Genomic DNA, 21,279 nt, shown 5'->3' on the forward strand with positions numbered 1-21,279 from the left:
ACATAGAGTGTGATAAATTCTCTGATTATTCCCCAGAAAAACCCAAACACTGTAGGCATCATATATAATAAAATTGCAATATTGAAATGGGTTTACATTGTAAAATGTCTAGTTAAAGGTAATATGTTCTATACATTACAATTTTCTTTTTGTCAGAATTAAATTTTTAAAATAATTACTTCTTTTTGCTTTTAAAAATTCGAAAAACTCACTTAAATTTATGCTTCTGAGTGGCTCGTTGGTCTAGGGGTATGATTCTCGCTTAGGGTGCGAGTGGTCCCGGGTTCAAATCCCAGACGAGTCCATGACTTATAGTCATTTTCATCTTATTGTTTTTAGTTGATTCAGTAAAGCTAGCCATTTCAAGTTAGATTTCGTGAATTTCCCAAAATAGCTCTCATAACATTGTCCAAAACAAAATCCCTATGTATTAATGGGATGATTCTTAGTTAATGTTTCAAAAAGTCTCATGTGCCCAAACTGAATGAGACTATTCTTTGCAGGTACTTATGAATCTTGGCTTTATGATTTTCAAGTGAGTAAATTTAGTAAAATGTGACTCCTATGGTTAAATTTTCAATGACTTGTACATTTCTTTTCTATAGAAGACAGAAGTGTTCCAAAATAAATCTGTATTAACTTAAGTTGTGAATAAATAAAGTCTTTCTTTTGAGTGTCTTTATTATTTACAGATATGATACTAATAAAGAGTAGGTACTTTGTAGGTACTGTGATTCTTGGCTTTCAAATTTTCAGATGTGAATGCTTAGAAAAATCTCAACATCAACAATATGTTATATTAATAAAAACTTACACTTTCATAAGTGCATACTTCGTAAGAAAATCAACCATATGGAACCATATCAGATAAACAAATCTCTCCAACGTAGATGACCTGGAGTGTATTTAAAGAACAGTCTCATTTTGACACAAAACACAGCTAAATCATGTTCTCTTGTGCTGCTTATTGGTCTAAAAACGTACTTCTCACATAGAGTGTGATAGATTCTCTGATTATTCCCCAGAAAAACCTAAACACTGTAGGCATCATATATAATAAAATTGCAATATTAAAATGGGTTTACATTGTAAAATGTCTAGTTAAAGGTAATATTTTCTATACTTTACAAGTTTCTTTTTGGCAGAATAAAATTTTTTAAATAATTACTTCTTTTGCTTTTAAAAATTCGAAAAACGCACTTAAATTTTTGCTTCTGAATAGCTCGTTGGTCTAGGGGTATGATTCTCGCTTAGGGTGCGAGAGGTCCCGGGTTAAAATCCCGGACGAGCCCATGACTCCTTGTAATTTTCATCTTATTGTTTTTAGTTGATTCAGTAAAGCTAGCCATTTGAAGATAGATTTTGTCAATTTCCGAAAATAGCTCTCATAACATTGTCCAAAACAAAATCCCTATGTATTAATGGGATGATTCTTAGTTAATGTTTCAAAAAGTCTCATGTGCCCAAACTGAATGAGACAATTCTTTGCAGGTACTTATGAATCTTGGCTTTATGATTTTCAAGTGAGTAAATTTAGTAAAATGTGACTCCTATGGTTAAATTTTCAATGACTTGTACATTTCTTTTCTATAGAAGACAGAAGTGTTCCAAAATAAATCTATATTAACTTAAGTTGTGAATAAATAAAGTCTTTCTTTTGAGTGTCTTTATTATTTACAGATATGATACTAATAAAGAGTAGGTACTTTGTAGGTACTGTGATTCTTGGCTTTCAAATTTTCAGATGTGAATGCTTAGAAAAATCTCAACATCAACAATATGTTATATTAATAAAAACTTACACTTTCATAAGTGCATACTTCGTAAGAAAATCAACCCTATTGAACCATATCAGATAAACAAATCTCTCCAACGTAGATGACCTGGAGTGTATTTAAAGAACAGTCTCATTGTGACACAAAACACAGCTAAATCATGTTCTCTTGTGTTGCTTATTGGTCTAAAGATGTATTTCTCACATAGAGTGTGATAAATTCTCTGATTATTCCCCAGAAAAACCCAAACACTGTAGGCATCATATATATTAATATTGAAATGGGTTTACATTGTAAAATGTCTAGTTAAAGGTAATATGTTCTATACATTACAATTTTCTTTTTGTCAAAATTAAATTTTTAAAATAATTACTTCTTTTTGCTTTTAAAAATTCGAAAAACACATTTAAATTTATGCTTCTGAATGGCTCGTTGGTCTAGAGGTATGATTCTTGCTTAGGGTGCGAGAGGTCCCGGGTTCAAATCCCGGACGAGCCCATGACTTATAGTCATTTTCATCTTATTGTTTTTAGTTGATTCAGTAAAGCTAGCCATTTGAAGATAGATTTTGTCAATTTCCCAAAATAGCTCTCATAACATTGTCCAAAACAAAATCCCTATGTTTTAATGGGATGATTCTTAGTTAATGTTTCAAAAAGTCTCATGTGCCCAAACTGAATGAGACTATTCTTTGCAGGTACTTATGAATCTTGGCTTTATGATTTTCAAGTGAGTAAATTTAGTAAAATGTGACTCCTATGGTTACATTTTCGATGACTTGTACATTTCTTTTCTATAGAAGACAGTAGTGTTCCTAAATAAATCTATATTAACTTAAGATATGAATAAATAAAGTCTTTCTTTTGAGTGTCCTTAATATTTACAGATATGATACTAATTAAGAGTAGATACTTTGTAGGTACTGTGATTCTTTGCTTTCAAACTTTCAGATGTGAATGCTTAGAAAAATCTCAACATCAACAATATGTTATATTAATAAAAACTTACACTTTCATAAGTGCATACTTCGTAAGAAAATCAACCATATGGAACCATATCAGATAAACAAATCTCTCCAACGTAGATGACCTGGAGTGTATTTAAAGAACAGTCTCATTTTGACACAAAACACAGCTAAATCATGTTCTCTTGTGTTGCTTATTGGTCTAAAAACGTTCTTCTCACATAGAGTGTGATAGATTCTCTGATTATTCCCCAGAAAAACCCAAACACTGTAGGCATCATATATAATAAAATTGCAATATTGAAATGGGTTTACATTGTAAAATATCAAGTTAAAGGTAATATTTTCTATACTTTACAAGTTTCTTTTTGGCAGAATTACATTTTTAAAATAATTACTTCTTTTTGCTTTTAAAAATTCGAAAAATGCACTTAAATTTTTGCTTCTAAATGGCTCGTTGGTCTAGGGGTATGATTCTCACTTAGGGTGCGAGAAGTCCCGGGTTCAAATCCCGGACAAGCCCATGACTCCTTGTCATTTTCATCTTATTGTTTTTAGTTGATTCAGTAAAGCTAGCCATTTCAAATTAGATTTTGTCAATTTCCGAAAATAGCTCTCATAACATTGTCCAAAACAAAATCCCTATGTATTAATGGGATGATTCTTTGTTAATGTTTCAAAAAGTCTCATGTGCCCAAACTGAATGAGACTATTCTTTGCAGGTACTTATGAATCTTGGCTTTATGATTTTCAAGTGAGTAAATTTAGTAAAATGTGACTCCTATGGTTACATTTTCGATGACTTGTACATTTCTTTTCTATAGAAGACAGTAGTGTTCCTAAATAAATCTATATTAACTTAAGATATGAATAAATAAAGTCTTTCGTTTGAGTGTCTTTATTATTTACAGATATGATACTAATAAAGAGTAGGTACTTTGTAGGTACTGTGATTCTTGGCTTTCAAATTTTCAGATGTGAATGCTTAGAAAAATCTCAACATACACAATATGTTATATTAATAAAAACTTACACTTTCATAAGTGCATACTTCGTAAGAAAATCAACCATATGGAACCATATCAGATAAACAAATCTCTCCAACGTAGATGACCTGGAGTGTATTTAAAGAACAGTCTCATTTTGACACAAAACACAGCTAAATCATGTTCTCTTGTGTTGCTTATTGGTCTAAAAACGTTCTTCTCACATAGAGTGTGATAGATTCTCTGATTATTCCCCAGAAAAACCCAAACACTGTAGGCATCATATATAATAAAATTGCAATATTGAAATGGGTTTACATTGTAAAATATCTAGTTAAAGGTAATATTTTCTATACTTTACAAGTTTCTTTTTGGCAGAATTACATTTTTAAAATAATTACTTCTTTTTGCTTTTAGAAATTCGAAAAATGCACTTAAATTTTTGCTTCTAAATGGCTCGTTGGTCTAGGGGTATGATTCTCGCTTAGGGTGCGAGAGGTCCCAGGTTCAAATCCCGGACGAGCCAATGACTCCTTGTCATTTTCATCTTATTGTTTTTAGTTGATTCAGTAAAGCTAGCCATTTCAAATTAGATTTTGTCAATTTCCGAAAATAGCTCTCATAACATTGTCCAAAACAAAATCCCTATGTATTAATGGGATGATTCTTTGTTAATGTTTCAAAAAGTCTCATGTGCCCAAACTGAATGAGACTATTCTTTGCAGGTACTTATGAATCTTGGCTTTATGATTTTCAAGTGAGTAAATTTAGTAAAATGTGACTCCTATGGTTACATTTTCGATGACTTGTACATTTCTTTTCTATAGAAGACAGTAGTGTTCCTAAATAAATCTATATTAACTTAAGATATGAATAAATAAAGTCTTTCTTTTGAGTGTCTTTAATATTTACAGATATGACACTAATTAAGAGTAGATACTTTGTAGGTACTGTGATTCTTTGCTTTCAAACTTTCAGATGTGAATGCTTAGAAAAATCTCAACATCAACAATATGTTATATTAATAAAAACTTACACTTTCATAAGTGCATACTTCGTAAGAAAATCAACCATATGGAACCATATCAGATAAACAAATCTCTCCAACGTTGTTGACCTGGAGTGTATTTAAAGAACAGTCTCATTTTGACACAAAACACAGCTAAATCATGTTCTCTTGTGTTGCTTATTGGTCTAAAAACGTTCTTCTCACATAGAGTGTGATAGATTCTCTGATTATTCCCCAGAAAAACCCAAACACTGTAGGCATCATATATAATAAAATTGCAATATTGAAATGGGTTTACATTGTAAAATATCTAGTTAAAGGTAATATTTTCTATACTTTACAAGTTTCTTTTTGGCAGAATTACATTTTTAAAATAATTACTTCTTTTTGCTTTTAAAAATTTGAAAAATGCACTTAAATATTTGCTTCTAAATGGCTCGTTGGTCTAGGGGTATGATTCTCACTTAGGGTGCGAGAGGTACCGGATTCAAATCCCGGACGAGCCCATGACTCCTTGTCATTTTCATCTTATTGTTTTTAGTTGATTCAGTAAAGCTAGCCATTTCAAATTAGATTTTGTCAATTTCCGAAAATAGCTCTCATAACATTGTCCAAAACAAAATCCCTATGTATTAATGGGATGATTCTTTGTTAATGTTTCAAAAAGTCTCATGTGCCCAAACTGAATGAGACTATTCTTTGCAGGTACTTATGAATCTTGGCTTTATGATTTTCAAGTGAGTAAATTTAGTAAAATGTGACTCCTATGGTTACATTTTCGATGACTTGTACATTTCTTTTCTATAGAAGACAGTAGTGTTCCTAAATAAATCTATATTAACTTAAGATATGAATAAATAAAGTCTTTCGTTTGAGTGTCTTTATTATTTACAGATATGATACTAATAAAGAGTAGGTACTTTGTAGGTACTGTGATTCTTGGCTTTCAAATTTTCAGATGTGAATGCTTAGAAAAATCTCAACATACACAATATGTTATATTAATAAAAACTTACACTTTCATAAGTGCATACTTCGTAAGAAAATCAACCATATGGAACCATATCAGATAAACAAATCTCTCCAACGTAGATGACCTGGAGTGTATTTAAAGAACAGTCTCATTTTGACACAAAACACAGCTAAATCATGTTCTCTTGTGTTGCTTATTGGTCTAAAAACGTTCTTCTCACATAGAGTGTGATAGATTCTCTGATTATTCCCCAGAAAAACCCAAACACTGTAGGCATCATATATAATAAAATTGCAATATTGAAATGGGTTTACATTGTAAAATATCTAGTTAAAGGTAATATTTTCTATACTTTACAAGTTTCTTTTTGGCAGAATTACATTTTTAAAATAATTACTTCTTTTTGCTTTTAGAAATTCGAAAAATGCACTTAAATTTTTGCTTCTAAATGGCTCGTTGGTCTAGGGGTATGATTCTCGCTTAGGGTGCGAGAGGTCCCAGGTTCAAATCCCGGACGAGCCCATGACTCCTTGTCATTTTCATCTTATTGTTTTTAGTTGATTCAGTAAAGCTAGCCATTTCAAATTAGATTTTGTCAATTTCCGAAAATAGCTCTCATAACATTGTCCAAAACAAAATCCCTATGTATTAATGGGATGATTCTTTGTTAATGTTTCAAAAAGTCTCATGTGCCCAAACTGAATGAGACTATTCTTTGCAGGTACTTATGAATCTTGGCTTTATGATTTTCAAGTGAGTAAATTTAGTAAAATGTGACTCCTATGGTTACATTTTCCATGACTTGTACATTTCTTTTCTATAGAAGACAGTAGTGTTCCTAAATAAATCTATATTAACTTAAGATATGAATAAATAAAGTCTTTCTTTTGAGTGTCTTTAATATTTACAGATATGATACTAATTAAGAGTAGATACTTTGTAGGTACTGTGATTCTTTGCTTTCAAACTTTCAGATGTGAATGCTTAGAAAAATCTCAACATCAACAATATGTTATATTAATAAAAACTTACACTTTCATAAGTGCATACTTCGTAAGAAAATCAACCATATGGAACCATATCAGATAAACAAATCTCTCCAACGTTGTTGACCTGGAGTGTATTTAAAGAACAGTCTCATTTTGACACAAAACACAGCTAAATCATGTTCTCTTGTGTTGCTTATTGGTCTAAAAACGTTCTTCTCACATAGAGTGTGATAGATTCTCTGATTATTCCCCAGAAAAACCCAAACACTGTAGGCATCATATATAATAAAATTGCAATATTGAAATGGGTTTACATTGTAAAATATCTAGTTAAAGGTAATATTTTCTATACTTTACAAGTTTCTTTTTGGCAGAATTACATTTTTAAAATAATTACTTCTTTTTGCTTTTAAAAATTCGAAAAATGCACTTAAATTTTTGCTTCTAAATGGCTCGTTGGTCTAGGGGTATGATTCTCGCTTAGGGTGCGAGAAGTCCCGGGTTCAAATCCCGGACGAGCCCATGACTCCTTGTCATTTTCATCTTATTGTTTTTAGTTGATTCAGTAAAGCTAGCCATTTCAAATTAGATTTTGTCAATTTCCGAAAATAGCTCTCATAACATTGTCCAAAACAAAATCCCTATGTATTAATGGGATGATTCTTTGTTAATGTTTCAAAAAGTCTCATGTGCCCAAACTGAATGAGACTATTCTTTGCAGGTACTTATGAATCTTGGCTTTATGATTTTCAAGTGAGTAAATTTAGTAAAATGTGACTCCTATGGTTACATTTTCGATGACTTGTACATTTCTTTTCTATAGAAGACAGTAGTGTTCCTAAATAAATCTATATTAACTTAAGATATGAATAAATAAAGTCTTTCTTTTGAGTGTCCTTAATATTTACAGATATGATACTAATTAAGAGTAGATACTTTGTAGGTACTGTGATTCTTTGCTTTCAAACTTTCAGATGTGAATGCTTAGAAAAATCTCAACATCAACAATATGTTATATTAATAAAAACTTACACTTTCATAAGTGCATACTTCGTAAGAAAATCAACCATATGGAACCATATCAGATAAACAAATCTCTCCAACGTAGATGACCTGGAGTGTATTTAAAGAACAGTCTCATTTTGACACAAAACACAGCTAAATCATGTTCTCTTGTGTTGCTTATTGGTCTAAAAACGTTCTTCTCACATAGAGTGTGATAGATTCTCTGATTATTCCCCAGAAAAACCCAAACACTGTAGGCATCATATATAATAAAATTGCAATATTGAAATGGGTTTACATTGTAAAATATCTAGTTAAAGGTAATATTTTCTATACTTTACAAGTTTCTTTTTGGCAGAATTACATTTTTAAAATAATTACTTCTTTTTGCTTTTAAAAATTCGAAAAATGCACTTAAATTTTTGCTTCTAAATGGCTCGTTGGTCTAGGGGTATGATTCTTGTTTAGGGTGCGAGAGGTCCCGGGTTCAAATCCCGGACAAGCCCATGACTCCTTATCATTTTCATCTTATTGTTTTTAGTTGATTCAGTAAAGCTAGCCATTTCAAATTAGATTTTGTCAATTTCCGAAAATAGCTCTCATAACATTGTCCAAAACAAAATCCCTATGTATTAATGGGATGATTCTTTGTTAATGTTTCAAAAAGTCTCATGTGCCAAACTGAATGAGACTATTCTTTGCAGGTACTTATGAATCTTGGCTTTATGATTTTCAAGTGAGTAAATTTAGTAAAATGTGACTTTTATGGTTACATTTTCGATGACTTGTACATTTCTTTTCTATAGAAGACAGTAGTGTTCCTAAATAAATCTATATTAACTTAAGATATGAATAAATAAAGTCTTTCGTTTGAGTGTCTTTATTATTTACAGATATGATACTAATAAAGAGTAGGTACTTTGTAGGTACTGTGATTCTTGGCTTTCAAATTTTCAGATGTGAATGCTTAGAAAAATCTCAACATACACAATATGTTATATTAATAAAAACTTACACTTTCATAAGTGCATACTTCGTAAGAAAATCAACCATATGGAACCATATCAGATAAACAAATCTCTCCAACGTTGTTGACCTGGAGTGTATTTAAAGAACAGTCTCATTTTGACACAAAACACAGCTAAATCATGTTCTCTTGTGTTGCTTATTGGTCTAAAAACGTTCTTCTCACATAGAGTGTGATAGATTCTCTGATTATTCCCCAGAAAAACCCAAACACTGTAGGCATCATATATAATAAAATTGCAATATTGAAATGGGTTTACATTGTAAAATATCTAGTTAAAGGTAATATTTTCTATACTTTACAAGTTTCTTTTTGGCAGAATTACATTTTTAAAATAATTACTTCTTTTTGCTTTTAAAAATTCGAAAAATGCACTTAAATTTTTGCTTCTAAATGGCTCGTTGGTCTAGGGGTATGATTCTCACTTAGGGTGCGAGAAGTCCCGGGTTCAAATCCCGGACAAGCCCATGATTCCTTGTCATTTTCATCTTATTGTTTTTAGTTGATTCAGTAAAGCTAGCCATTTCAAATTAGATTTTGTCAATTTCCGAAAATAGCTCTCATAAAATTGTCCAAAACAAAATCCCTATGTATTAATGGGATGATTCTTTGTTAATGTTTCAAAAAGTCTCATGTGCCCAAACTGAATGAGACTATTCTTTGCAGGTACTTATGAATCTTGGCTTTATGATTTTCAAGTGAGTAAATTTAGTAAAATGTGACTCCTATGGTTACATTTTCGATGACTTGTACATTTCTTTTCTATAGAAGACAGTAGTGTTCCTAAATAAATCTATATTAACTTAAGATATGAATAAATAAAGTCTTTCGTTTGAGTGTCTTTATTATTTACAGATATGATACTAATAAAGAGTAGGTACTTTGTAGGTACTGTGATTCTTGGCTTTCAAATTTTCAGATGTGAATGCTTAGAAAAATCTCAACATACACAATATGTTATATTAATAAAAACTTACACTTTCATAAGTGCATACTTCATAAGAAAATCAACCATATGGAACCATATCAGATAAACAAATCTCTCCAACGTAGATGACCTGGAGTGTATTTAAAGAACAGTCTCATTTTGACACAAAACACAGCTAAATCATGTTCTCTTGTGTTGCTTATTGGTCTAAAAACGTTCTTCTCACATAGAGTGTGATAGATTCTCTGATTATTCCCCAGAAAAGCCCAAACACTGTAGGCATCATATATAATAAAATTGCAATATTGAAATGGGTTTACATTGTAAAATATCTAGTTAAAGGTAATATTTTCTATACTTTACAAGTTTATTTTTGGCAGAATTACATTTTTAAAATAATTACTTCTTTTTGCTTTTAGAAATTCGAAAAATGCACTTAAATTCTGCTTCTAAATGGCTCGTTGGTCTAGGGGTATGATTCTCGCTTAGGGTGCGAGAGGTCCCGGGTTCAAATCCCGGACGAGCCCATGACTCCTTGTCATTTTCATCTTATTGTTTTTAGTTGATTCAGTAAAGCTAGCCATTTCAAATTAGATTTTGTCAATTTCCGAAAATAGCTCTCATAACATTGTCCAAAACAAAATCCCTATGTATTAATGGGATGATTCTTTGTTAATGTTTCAAAAAGTCTCATGTGCCCAAACTGAATGAGACTATTCTTTGCAGGTACTTATGAATCTTGGCTTTATGATTTTCAAGTGAGTAAATTTAGTAAAATGTGACTCCTATGGTTACATTTTCGATGACTTGTACATTTCTTTTCTATAGAAGACAGTAGTGTTCCTAAATAAATCTATATTAACTTAAGATATGAATAAATAAAGTCTTTCTTTTGAGTGTCTTTAATATTTACAGATATGATACTAATTAAGAGTAGATACTTTGTAGGTACTGTGATTCTTTGCTTTTAAACTTTCAGATGTGAATGCTTAGAAAAATCTCAACATCAACAATATGTTATATTAATTAAAACTTACACTTTCATAAGTGCATACTTCGTAAGAAAATCAACCATATGGAACCATATCAGATAAACAAATCTCTCCAACGTTGTTGACCTGGAGTGTATTTAAAGAACAGTCTCATTTTGACACAAAACACAGCTAAATCATGTTCTCTTGTGTTGCTTATTGGTCTAAAAACGTTCTTCTCACATAGAGTGTGATAGATTCTCTGATTATTCCCCAGAAAAACCCAAACACTGTAGGCATCATATATAATAAAATTGCAATATTGAAATGGGTTTACATTGTAAAATATCTAGTTAAAGGTAATATTTTCTATACTTTACAAGTTTCTTTTTGGCAGAATTACATTTTTAAAATAATTACTTCTTTTTGCTTTTAAAAATTCGAAAAATGCACTTAAATTTTTGCTTCTAAATGGCTCGTTAGTCTAGGGGTATGATTCTTGCTTAGGGTGAGAGAGGTCCCGGGTTCAAATCCCGGACGAGCCCATGGCTCATTGTCATTTTCATCTTATTGTTTTTAGTTGATTCAGTAAAGCTAGCCATTTCAAATTAGATTTTGTCAATTTCCGAAAATAGCTCTCATAACATTGTCCAAAACAAAATACCTATGTATTAATGGGATGATTCTTTGTTAATGTTTCAAAAAGTCTCATGTGCCCAAACTGAATGAGACTATTCTTTGCAGGTACTTATGAATCTTGGCTTTATGATTTTCAAGTGAGTAAATTTAGTAAAATGTGACTCCTATGGTTACATTTTCGATGACTTGTACATTTCTTTTCTATAGAAGACAGTAGTGTTCCTAAATAAATCTATATTAACTTAAGATATGAATAAATAAAGTCTTTCTTTTGAGTGTCTTTAATATTTACAGATATGATACTAATTAAGAGTAGATACTTTGTAGGTACTGTGATTCTTTGCTTTCAAACTTTCAGGTGTGAATGCTTAGAAAAATCTCAACATCAACAATATGTTTTATTAATAAAAACTTACACTTTCATAAGTGCATACTTCGTAAGAAAATCAACCATATGGAACCATATCAGATAAACAAATCTCTCCAACGTTGTTGACCTGTAGTGTATTTAAAGAACAGTCTCATTTTGACACAAAACACAGCTAAATCATGTTCTCTTGTGTTGCTTATTGGTCTAAAAACGTTCTTCTCACATAGAGTGTGATAGATTCTCTGATTATTCCCCAGAAAAACCCAAACACTGTAGGCATCATATATAATAAAATTGCAATATTGAAATGGGTTTACATTGTAAAATATCTAGTTAAAGGTAATATTTTCTATACTTTACAAGTTTCTTTTTGGCAGAATTACATTTTTAAAATAATTACTTTTTTTTGCTTTTAAAAATTCGAAAAATGCACTTAAATTTTTGCTTCTAAATGGCTCGTTGGTCTAGGTGTATGATTCTCGCTTAGGGTGCGAGAAGTCCCAGGTTCAAATCCCGGACGAGCCCATGACTCCTTGTCATTTTCATCTTATTGTTTTTAGTTGATTCAGTAAATCTAGCCATTTCAAGTTAGATTTTGTCAATTTCCAAAAATAGCTCTCATAACATTGTCCAAAACAAAATCCCTATGTATTAATGGGATGATTCTTTGTTAATGTTTCAAAAAGTCTCATGTGCCCAAACTGAATGAGACTATTCTTTGCAGGTACTTATGAATCTTGGCTTTATGATTTTCAAGTGAGTAAATTTAGTAAAATGTGACTTCTATGGTTACATTTTCGATGACTTGTACATTTCTTTTCTATAGAAGACAGTAGTGTTCCTAAATAAATCTATATTAACTTAAGATATGAATAAATAAAGTCTTTCTTTTGAGTGTCTTTAATATTTACAGATATTATACTAATTAAGAGTCGATACTTTGTAGGTACTGGGATTCTTTGCTTTCAAACTTTCAGATGTGAATGCTTAGAAAAATCTCAACATCAACAATATGTTATATTAATAAAAACTTACACTTTCATAAGTGCATACTTCGTAAGAAAATCAACCATATGGAACCATATCAGATAAACAAATCTCTCCAACGTTGTTGACCTGGAGTGTATTTAAAGAACAGTCTCATTTTGACACAAAACACAGCTAAATCATGTTCTCTTGTGTTGCTTATTGATCTAAAAACGTTATTCTCACATAGAGTGTGATAGATTCTCTGATTATTCCCCAGAAAAACCCAAACACTGTAGGCATCATATATAATAAAATTGCAATATTGAAATGGGTTTACATTGTAAAATGTCTAGTTAAAGGTAATATTTTCTATACTTTACAAGTTTCTTTTTGGCAGAATTACATTTTTAAAATAATTACTTCTTTTTGCTTTTAAAAATTCGAAAAACGCACTTAAAATATTGTTTCTGAATGGCTCGTTGGTCTAGGGGTATGATTCTCGCTTAGGGTGCAAAAGGTCCCAGGTTCAAATCCTGGACGAGCCCATGACTCCTTGTCATTTTCATCTTATTGTTTTTAGTTGATTCAGTAAAGCTAGCCATTTCAAGTTAGATTTTGTCAATTTCCGAAAATAGCTCTCATAACATTGTCCAAAACAAAATCCCTATGTATTAATGGGATGATTCTTTGTTAATGTTTCAGAAAGTCTCATGTGCCCAAACTGAATGAGACTATTCTTTGCAGGTACTTATGAATCTTGGCTTTATGATTTTCAAGTGAGTAAATTTAGTAAAATGTGACTACTATGGTTACATTTTCGATGACTTGTACATTTCTTTTCTATAGAAGACAGTAGTGTTCCTAAATAAATCTACATTAACTTAAGATATGAATAAATAAAGTCTTTCGTTTGAGTGTCTTTATTATTTACAGATATGATACTAATAAAGAGTAGGTACTTTGTAGGTACTGTGATTCTTGGCTTTCAAATTTTCAGATGTGAATGCTTAGAAAAATCTCAACATCAACAATATGTTATATTAATAAAAACTTACACTTTCATAAGTGCATACTTCGTAAGAAAATCCACCATATGGAACCATATCAGATAAACAAATCTCTCCATCGTAGATGACCTGGAGTGTATTTAAAGAACAGTCTCATTTTGACACAAAACACAGCTAAATCATGTTCTCTTGTGCTGCTTATTGGTCTAAAAATGTACTTCTCACATAGAGTGTGATAGATTCTCTGAATATTCCCCAGAAAAACCCAAACACTGTAGGCATCATATATAATAAAATTGCAATATTGAAATGGGTTTACATTGTAAAATGGATAGTTAAAGGTAATATTTTCTATACTTTGCAAGTTTCTTTTTGGCAGAATTACATTTTTAAAATAATTACTTCTTTTTGCTTTTAAAAATTCGAAAAATGCACTTAAAATATTGTTTCTGAATGGCTCGTTGGTCTAGGGGTATGATTCTCGCTTAGGGTGCAAGAGGTCCCGGGTTCAAATCCTGGACGAGCCCATGACTCCTTGTCATTTTCATCTTATTGTTTTTAGTTGATTCAGTAAAGCTAGCCATTTGAAGTTAGATTTTGTCAATTTCCAAAAATAGCTCTCAAAACATTGTCCAAAACAAAATCCCTATGTATTAATGGGATGATTCTTAGTTAATGTTTCAAAAAGTCTCATGTGCCCAAACTGAATGAGACTATTCTTTGCAGGTACTTATGAATCTTGGCTTTATGATTTTCAAGTGAGTAAATTTAGTAAAATGTGACTCCTATGGTTACATTTTCGATGACTTGTACATTTCTTTTCTATAGAAGACAGTAGTGTTCCTAAATAAATCTATATTAACTTAAGATATGAATAAATAAAGTCTTTCTTTTGAGTTTCTTTAATATTTACAGATATGATACTAATTAAGAGTAGATACTTTGTAGGTACTGTGATTCTTTGCTTTCAAACTTTCAGATGTGAATGCTTAGAAAAATCTCAACATCAACAATATGTTATATTAATAAAAACTTACACTTTCATAAGTGCATACTTCGTAAGAAAATCAACCATATGGAACCATATCAGATAAACAAATCTCTCCAACCTTGTTGACCTGGAGTGTATTTAAAGAACAGTCTCATTTTGACACAAAACACAGCTAAATCATGTTCTCTTGTGTTGCTTATTGGTCTAAAAACGTTCTTCTCACATAGAGTGTGATAGATTCTCTGATTATTCCCCAGAAAAACCCAAACACTGTAGGCATCATATATAATAAAATTGCAATATTGAAATGGGTTTACATTGTAAAATATCTAGTTAAAGGTAATATTTTCTATACTTTACAAGTTTCTTTTTGGCAGAATTACATTTTTAAAATAATTACTTTTTTTTGCTTTTAAAAATTCGAAAAATGCACTTAAATTTTTTCTTCTAAATGGCTCGTTGGTCTAGGGGTATGATTCTCGCTTAGGGTGCGAGAGGTCCCGGGTTCAAATCCTGGACGAGCCCATGACTCCTTGTCATTTTCATCTTATTGTTTTTAGTTGATTCAGTAAAGCTAGCCATTTCAAGTTAGATTTTGTCAATTTCCGAAAATAGCTCTCATAACATTGTCCAAAACAAAATACCTATGTATTAATGGGATGATTCTTTGTTAATGTTTCAAAAAGTCTCATGTGCCCAAACTGAATAAGACTATTCTTTGCAGGTACTTATGAATCTTGGCTTTATGATTTTCAAGTGAGTAAATTTAGTAAAATGTGACTACTATGGTTACATTTTCGATGACTTGTACATTTCTTTTCTATAGAAGACAGTAGTGTTCCTAAATAAATCTATATTAACTTAAGATATGAATAAATAAAGTCTTTCGTTTGAGTGTCTTTATTATTTACAGATATGATACTAATAAAGAGTAGGTACTTTGTAGGTACTGTGATTCTTGGCTTTCAAATTTTCAGATGTGAATGCTTAGAAAAATCTCAACATCAACAATATGTTATATTAATAAAAACTTACACTTTCATAAGTGCATACTTCGTAAGAAAATCAACCATATGGAACCATATCAGATAAACAAATCTCTCCATCGTAGATGACCTGGAGTGTATTTAAAGAACAGTCTCATTTTGACACAAAACACAGCTAAATCATGTTCTCTTGTGCTGCTTATTGGTCTAAAAATGTACTTCTCACATAGAGTGTGATAGATTCTCTGAATATTCCCCTGAAAAACCCAAACACTGTAGGCATCATATATAATAAAATTGCAATATTGAAATGGGTTTACATTGTAAAATGGATAGTTAAAGGTAATATTTTCTATACTTTGCAAGTTTCTTTTTGTCAGAATTACATTTTTAAAATAATTACTTCTTTTTGCTTTTAAAAATTCGAAAAACGCACTTAAAATATTGTTTCTGAATGGCTCGTTGGTCTAGGGGTATGATTCTTACTTAGGGTGCAAAAGGTCCAGGGTTCAAATCCTGGACGAGCCCATGACTCCTTGTCATTTTCATCTTATTGTTTTTAGTTGATTCAGTAAAGCTAGCCATTTCAAGTTAGATTTTGTCAATTTCCGAAAATAGCTCTCATAACATTGTCCAAAACAAAATCCCTATGTATTAATGGGATGATTCTTTGTTAATGTTACAAAAAGTCTCATGTGCCCAAACTGAATGAGACTATTCTTTGCAGGTACTTATGAATCTTGGCTTTATGATTTTCAAGTGAGTAAATTTAGTAAAATGTGACTCCTATGGTTACATTTTCGATGACTTGTACATTTCTTTTCTATAGAAGACATTAGTGTTCCTAAATAAATCTATATTAACTTAAGATATGAATAAATAAAGTCTTTCTTTTGAGTTTCTTTAATATTTACAGATATGATACTAATTAAGAGTAGATACTTTGTAGGTACTGTGATTCTTTGCTTTCAAACTTTCAGATGTGAATGCTTAGAAAAATCTCAACATCAACAATATGTTATATTAATAAAAACTTACACTTTCATAAGTGCATACTTCGTAAGAAAATCAACCATATGGAACCATATCAGATAAACAAATCTCTCCAACCTTGTTGACCTGGAGTGTATTTAAAGAACAGTCTCATTTTGACACAAAACACAGCTAAATCATGTTCTCTTGTGTTGCTTATTGGTCTAAAAACGTTCTTCTCACATAGAGTGTGATAGATTCTCTGATTATTCCCCAGAAAAACCCAAACACTGTAGGCATCACATATAATAAAATTGCAATATTGAAATGGGTTTACATTGTAAAATATCTAGTTAAAGGTAATATTTTCTATACTTTACAAGTTTCTTTTTGGCAGAATTACATTTTTAAAATAATTACTTTTTTTTGCTTTTAAAAATTCGAAAAATGCACTTAAATTTTTTCTTCTAAATGGCTCGTTGGTCTAGGGGTATGATCCTCGCTTAGGGTGCGAGAGGTCCCGGGTTCAAATCCCGGACGAGCCCATGACTCCTTGTCATTTTCATCTTATTGTTTTTAGTTGATTCAGTAAAGCTAGCCATTTCAAATTAGATTTTGTCAATTTCCGAAAATAGCTCTCATAACATTGTACAAAACAAAATCCCTATGTATTAATGGGATGATTCTTTGTTAATGTTTCAAAAAGTCTCATGTGCCCAAACTGAATGAGACTATTCTTTGCAGGTACTTATGAACCTTGGCTTTATGATTTTCAAGTGAGTAAATTTAGTAAAATGTGACTCCTATGGTTACATTTTCGATGACTTGTACATTTCTTTTCTATAGAAGACAGTAGTGTTCCTAAATAAATCTATATTAACTTAAGATATGAATAAATAAAGTCTTTCGTTTGAGTGTCTTTATTATTTACAGATATGATACTAATAAAGAGTAGGTACTTTGTAGGTACTGTGATTCTTGGCTTTCAAATTTTCAGATGTGAATGCTTAGAAAAATCTCAACATCAACAATATGTTATATTAATAAAAACTTACACTTTCATAAGTGCATACTTCGTAAGAAAATCAACCATATGTAACCATATCAGATAAACAAATCTCTCCAACGTAGATGACCTGGAGTGTATTTAAAGAACAGTCTCATTTTGACACAAAACACAGCTACATCATGTTCTCTTGTGCTGCTTATTGGTCTAAAAACGTACTTCTCACATAGAGTGTGATAGATTCTCTGATTATTCCCCAGAAAAACCCAAACACTGTAGGCATCATATATAATAAAATTGCAATATTGAAATGGGTTTACATTGTAAAATGGATAGTTAAAGGTAATATTTTCTATACTTTACAAGTTTCTTTTTGGCAGAATTACATTTTTAAAATAATTACTTCTTTATGCTTTTAAAAATTCAAAAAACGCACTTAAATCTTTGCTTCCGAATGGCTTGTTGGTCTAAGGGTATGATTCTCGCTTAGGGTGCGAGAGGTCCCGGGTTCAAATCCTGGACGAGCCCATGACTCCTTGTCATTTTCATCTTATTGTTTTTAGTTGATTCAGTAAAGCTAGCCATTTCAAGTTAGATTTTGTCAATTTCCGAAAATAGCTCTCATAACATTGTCCAAAACAAAATCCCTATGTATTAATGGGATGATTCTTTGTTAATGTTTCAAAAAGTCTCATGTGCCCAAACTGAATGAGACTATTCTTTGCAGGTACTTATGAATCTTGGCTTTATGATTTTCAAGTGAGTAAATTTAGTAAAATGTGACTACTATGGTTACATTTTCGATGACTTGTACATTTCTTTTCTATAGAAGACAGTAGTGTTCCTAAATAAATCTATATTAACTTAAGATATGAATAAATAAAGTCTTTCGTTTGAGTGTCTTTATTATTTACAGATATGATACTAATAAAGAGTAGGTACTTTGTAGGTACTGTGATTCTTGGCTTTCAAATTTTCAGATGTGAATGCTTAGAAAAATCTCAACATCAACAATATGTTATATTAATAAAAACTTACACTTTCATAAGTGCATACTTCGTAAGAAAATCAACCATATGGAACCATATCAGATAAACAAATCTCTCCATCGTAGATGACCTGGAGTGTATTTAAAGAACAGTCTCATTTTGACACAAAACACAGCTACATCATGTTCTCTTGTGCTGCTTATTGGTCTAAAAATGTACTTCTCACATAGAGTGTGATAGATTCTCTGATTATTCCCCAGAAAAACCCAAACACTGTAGGCATCATATATAATAAAATTGCAATATTGAAATGGGTTTACATTGTAAAATGTCTAGTTAAAGGTAATATTTTCTATACTTTACAAGTTTCTTTTTGGCAGAATTACATTTTTAAAATAATTACTTCTTTTTGCTTTTAAAAATTCGAAAAATGCACTTAAATTTTTGCTTCTGAATGGCTCGTTGGTCCAGGGGTATTATTCTCGCTTAGGGTGCGACAGGTCCCAGGTTCAAATCCCGAACGAGCCCATGACTTATAGTCATTTTCTTCTTATTGTTTTTAGTTGATTCAGTAAAGCTAGCCATTTCAAATTAGATTTTGTCAATTTCCGAAAACAGCTCTCATAACATTGTCCAAAACAAAATCCCTATGTATTAATGGGATGATTCTTTGTTAATGTTTCAAAAAGTCTCATGTGCCCAAACTGAATGAGACTATTCTTTGCAGGTACTTATGAACCTTGGCTTTATGATTTTCAAGTGAGTAAATTTAGTAAAATGTGACTCCTATGGTTACATTTTCGATGACTTGTACATTTCTTTTCTATAGAAGACAGTAGTGTTCCTAAATAAATCTATATTAACTTAAGATATGAATAAATAAAGTCTTTCGTTTGAGTGTCTTTATTATTTACAGATATGATACTAATAAAGAGTAGGTACTTTGTAGGTACTGTGATTCTTGGCTTTCAAATTTTCAGATGTGAATGCTTAGAAAAATCTCAACATCAACAATATGTTATATTAATAAAAACTTACACTTTCATAAGTGCATACTTCGTAAGAAAATCAACCATATGTAACCATATCAGATAAACAAATCTCTCCAACGTAGATGACCTGGAGTGTATTTAAAGAACAGTCTCATTTTGACACAAAACACAGCTAAATCATGTTCTCTTGTGCTGCTTATTGGTCTAAAAATGCACTTCTCACATAGAGTGTGATAGATTCTTTGAATATTCCCCAGAAAAACCCAAACACTGTAGGCATCATATATAATAAAATTGCAATATTTAAATGGGTTTACATTGTAAAATGTCTAGTTAAAGGGCATATTTTCTATACTTTACAAGTTTCTTTTTGTCAGAATTAAATTTTTTAAAATAATTACTTCTTTATGCTTTTAAAAATTCAAAAAACGCACTTAAATCTTTGCTTCTGAATGGCTCGTTGGTCTAGGGGTATGATTCTCGCTTAGGGTGCGCGAGGTCCCGGGTTCAAATCCCGGATGAGCCCATGACTCCTTGTCATTTTCATCTTATTGTTTTTAGTTGATTCAGTAAAGCTAGCCATTTGAAGTTAGATTTTGTCAATTTCCGAAAATAGCTCTCATAACATTGTCCAAAACAAAATCCCTATGTATTAATGGGATGATTCTTTGTTAATGTTTCAAAAAGTCTCATGTGCCCAAACTGAATGAGACTATTCTTTGCAGGTACTTATGAATCTTGGCTTTATGATTTTCAAGTGAGTAAATTTAGTAAAATGTGACTCCTATGGTTACATTTTCGATGACTTGTACATTTCTTTTCTATAGAAGACAGTAGTGTTCCTAAATAAATCTATATTAACTTAAGATATGAATAAATAAAGTCTTTCGTTTGAGTGTCTTTATTATTTACAGATATGATACTAATAAAGAGTAGGTACTTTGTAGGTACTGTGATTCTTGGCTTTCAAATTTTCAGATGTGAATGCTTAGAAAAATCTCAACATCAACAATATGTTATATTAATAAAAACTTACACTTTCATAAGTGCATACTTCGTAAGAAAATCAACAATATGTAACCATATCAGATAAACAAATCTCTCCAACGTAGATGACCTGGAGTGTATTTAAAGAACAGTCTCATTTTGACACAAAACACAGCTACATCATGTTCTCTTGTGCTGCTTATTGGTCTAAAAACGTACTTCTCACATAGAGTGTGATAGATTCTCTGATTATTCCCCAGAAAAACCCAAACACTGTAGGCATCATATATAATAAAATTGCAATATTGAAATGGGTTTACATTGTAAAATGTCTAGTTAAAGGTAATATTTTCTATACTTTACAAGTTTCTTTTTGGCAGAATTACATTTTTAAAATAATTACTTCTTTATGCTTTTAAAAATTCAAAAAACGCACTTAAATCTTTGCTTATGAATGGCTTGTTGGTCTAGGGGTATGATTCTCGCTTAGGGTGCGAGAGGTCCAGGGTTCAAATCCTGGACGAGCCCATGACTCCTTGTCATTTTCATCTTATTGTTTTTAGTTGATTCAGTAAAGCTAGCCATTTCAAGTTAGATTTTGTCAATTTCCGAAAATAGCTCTCATAACATTGTCCAAAACAAAATCCCTATGTATTAATGTGATGATTCTTTGTTAATGTTTCAAAAAGTCTCATGTGCCCAAACTGAATGAGACTATTCTTTGCAGGTACTTATGAATCTTGG

At 31.1% G+C, this 21,279-nt stretch overlaps 9 non-coding genes across 9 annotated transcripts; all 9 read left to right on the forward strand.

Annotated features, from left to right (window-relative positions):
• Positions 1-232: 232 nt before the first annotated feature.
• On the forward strand, positions 233-304 carry TRNAP-AGG (transfer RNA proline (anticodon AGG)). Its single transcript has one exon. It is a non-coding gene; the product is annotated as a tRNA-Pro (tRNA).
• A 1,897-nt stretch (positions 305-2,201) lies between these two features.
• On the forward strand, positions 2,202-2,273 carry TRNAP-AGG (transfer RNA proline (anticodon AGG)). The gene has a single exon. It is a non-coding gene; the product is annotated as a tRNA-Pro (tRNA).
• A 1,906-nt stretch (positions 2,274-4,179) lies between these two features.
• Positions 4,180-4,251, forward strand: TRNAP-AGG (transfer RNA proline (anticodon AGG)). Its single transcript has one exon. It is a non-coding gene; the product is annotated as a tRNA-Pro (tRNA).
• Positions 4,252-6,157: 1,906 nt separating this feature from the next.
• Positions 6,158-6,229, forward strand: TRNAP-AGG (transfer RNA proline (anticodon AGG)). Its single transcript has one exon. It is a non-coding gene; the product is annotated as a tRNA-Pro (tRNA).
• A 917-nt stretch (positions 6,230-7,146) lies between these two features.
• TRNAP-AGG (transfer RNA proline (anticodon AGG)) lies at positions 7,147-7,218 on the forward strand. The gene has a single exon. It is a non-coding gene; the product is annotated as a tRNA-Pro (tRNA).
• Positions 7,219-10,111: 2,893 nt separating this feature from the next.
• Positions 10,112-10,183, forward strand: TRNAP-AGG (transfer RNA proline (anticodon AGG)). The gene has a single exon. It is a non-coding gene; the product is annotated as a tRNA-Pro (tRNA).
• A 4,873-nt stretch (positions 10,184-15,056) lies between these two features.
• Positions 15,057-15,128, forward strand: TRNAP-AGG (transfer RNA proline (anticodon AGG)). The gene has a single exon. It is a non-coding gene; the product is annotated as a tRNA-Pro (tRNA).
• Positions 15,129-17,034: 1,906 nt separating this feature from the next.
• Positions 17,035-17,106, forward strand: TRNAP-AGG (transfer RNA proline (anticodon AGG)). The gene has a single exon. It is a non-coding gene; the product is annotated as a tRNA-Pro (tRNA).
• A 2,896-nt stretch (positions 17,107-20,002) lies between these two features.
• On the forward strand, positions 20,003-20,074 carry TRNAP-AGG (transfer RNA proline (anticodon AGG)). Its single transcript has one exon. It is a non-coding gene; the product is annotated as a tRNA-Pro (tRNA).
• Positions 20,075-21,279: the final 1,205 nt, after the last annotated feature.

This window comes from Mixophyes fleayi, chromosome 1, assembly GCF_038048845.1.
Source record: "Mixophyes fleayi isolate aMixFle1 chromosome 1, aMixFle1.hap1, whole genome shotgun sequence".
In the NCBI taxonomy this organism is placed as follows: domain Eukaryota; kingdom Metazoa; phylum Chordata; class Amphibia; order Anura; family Limnodynastidae; genus Mixophyes; species Mixophyes fleayi.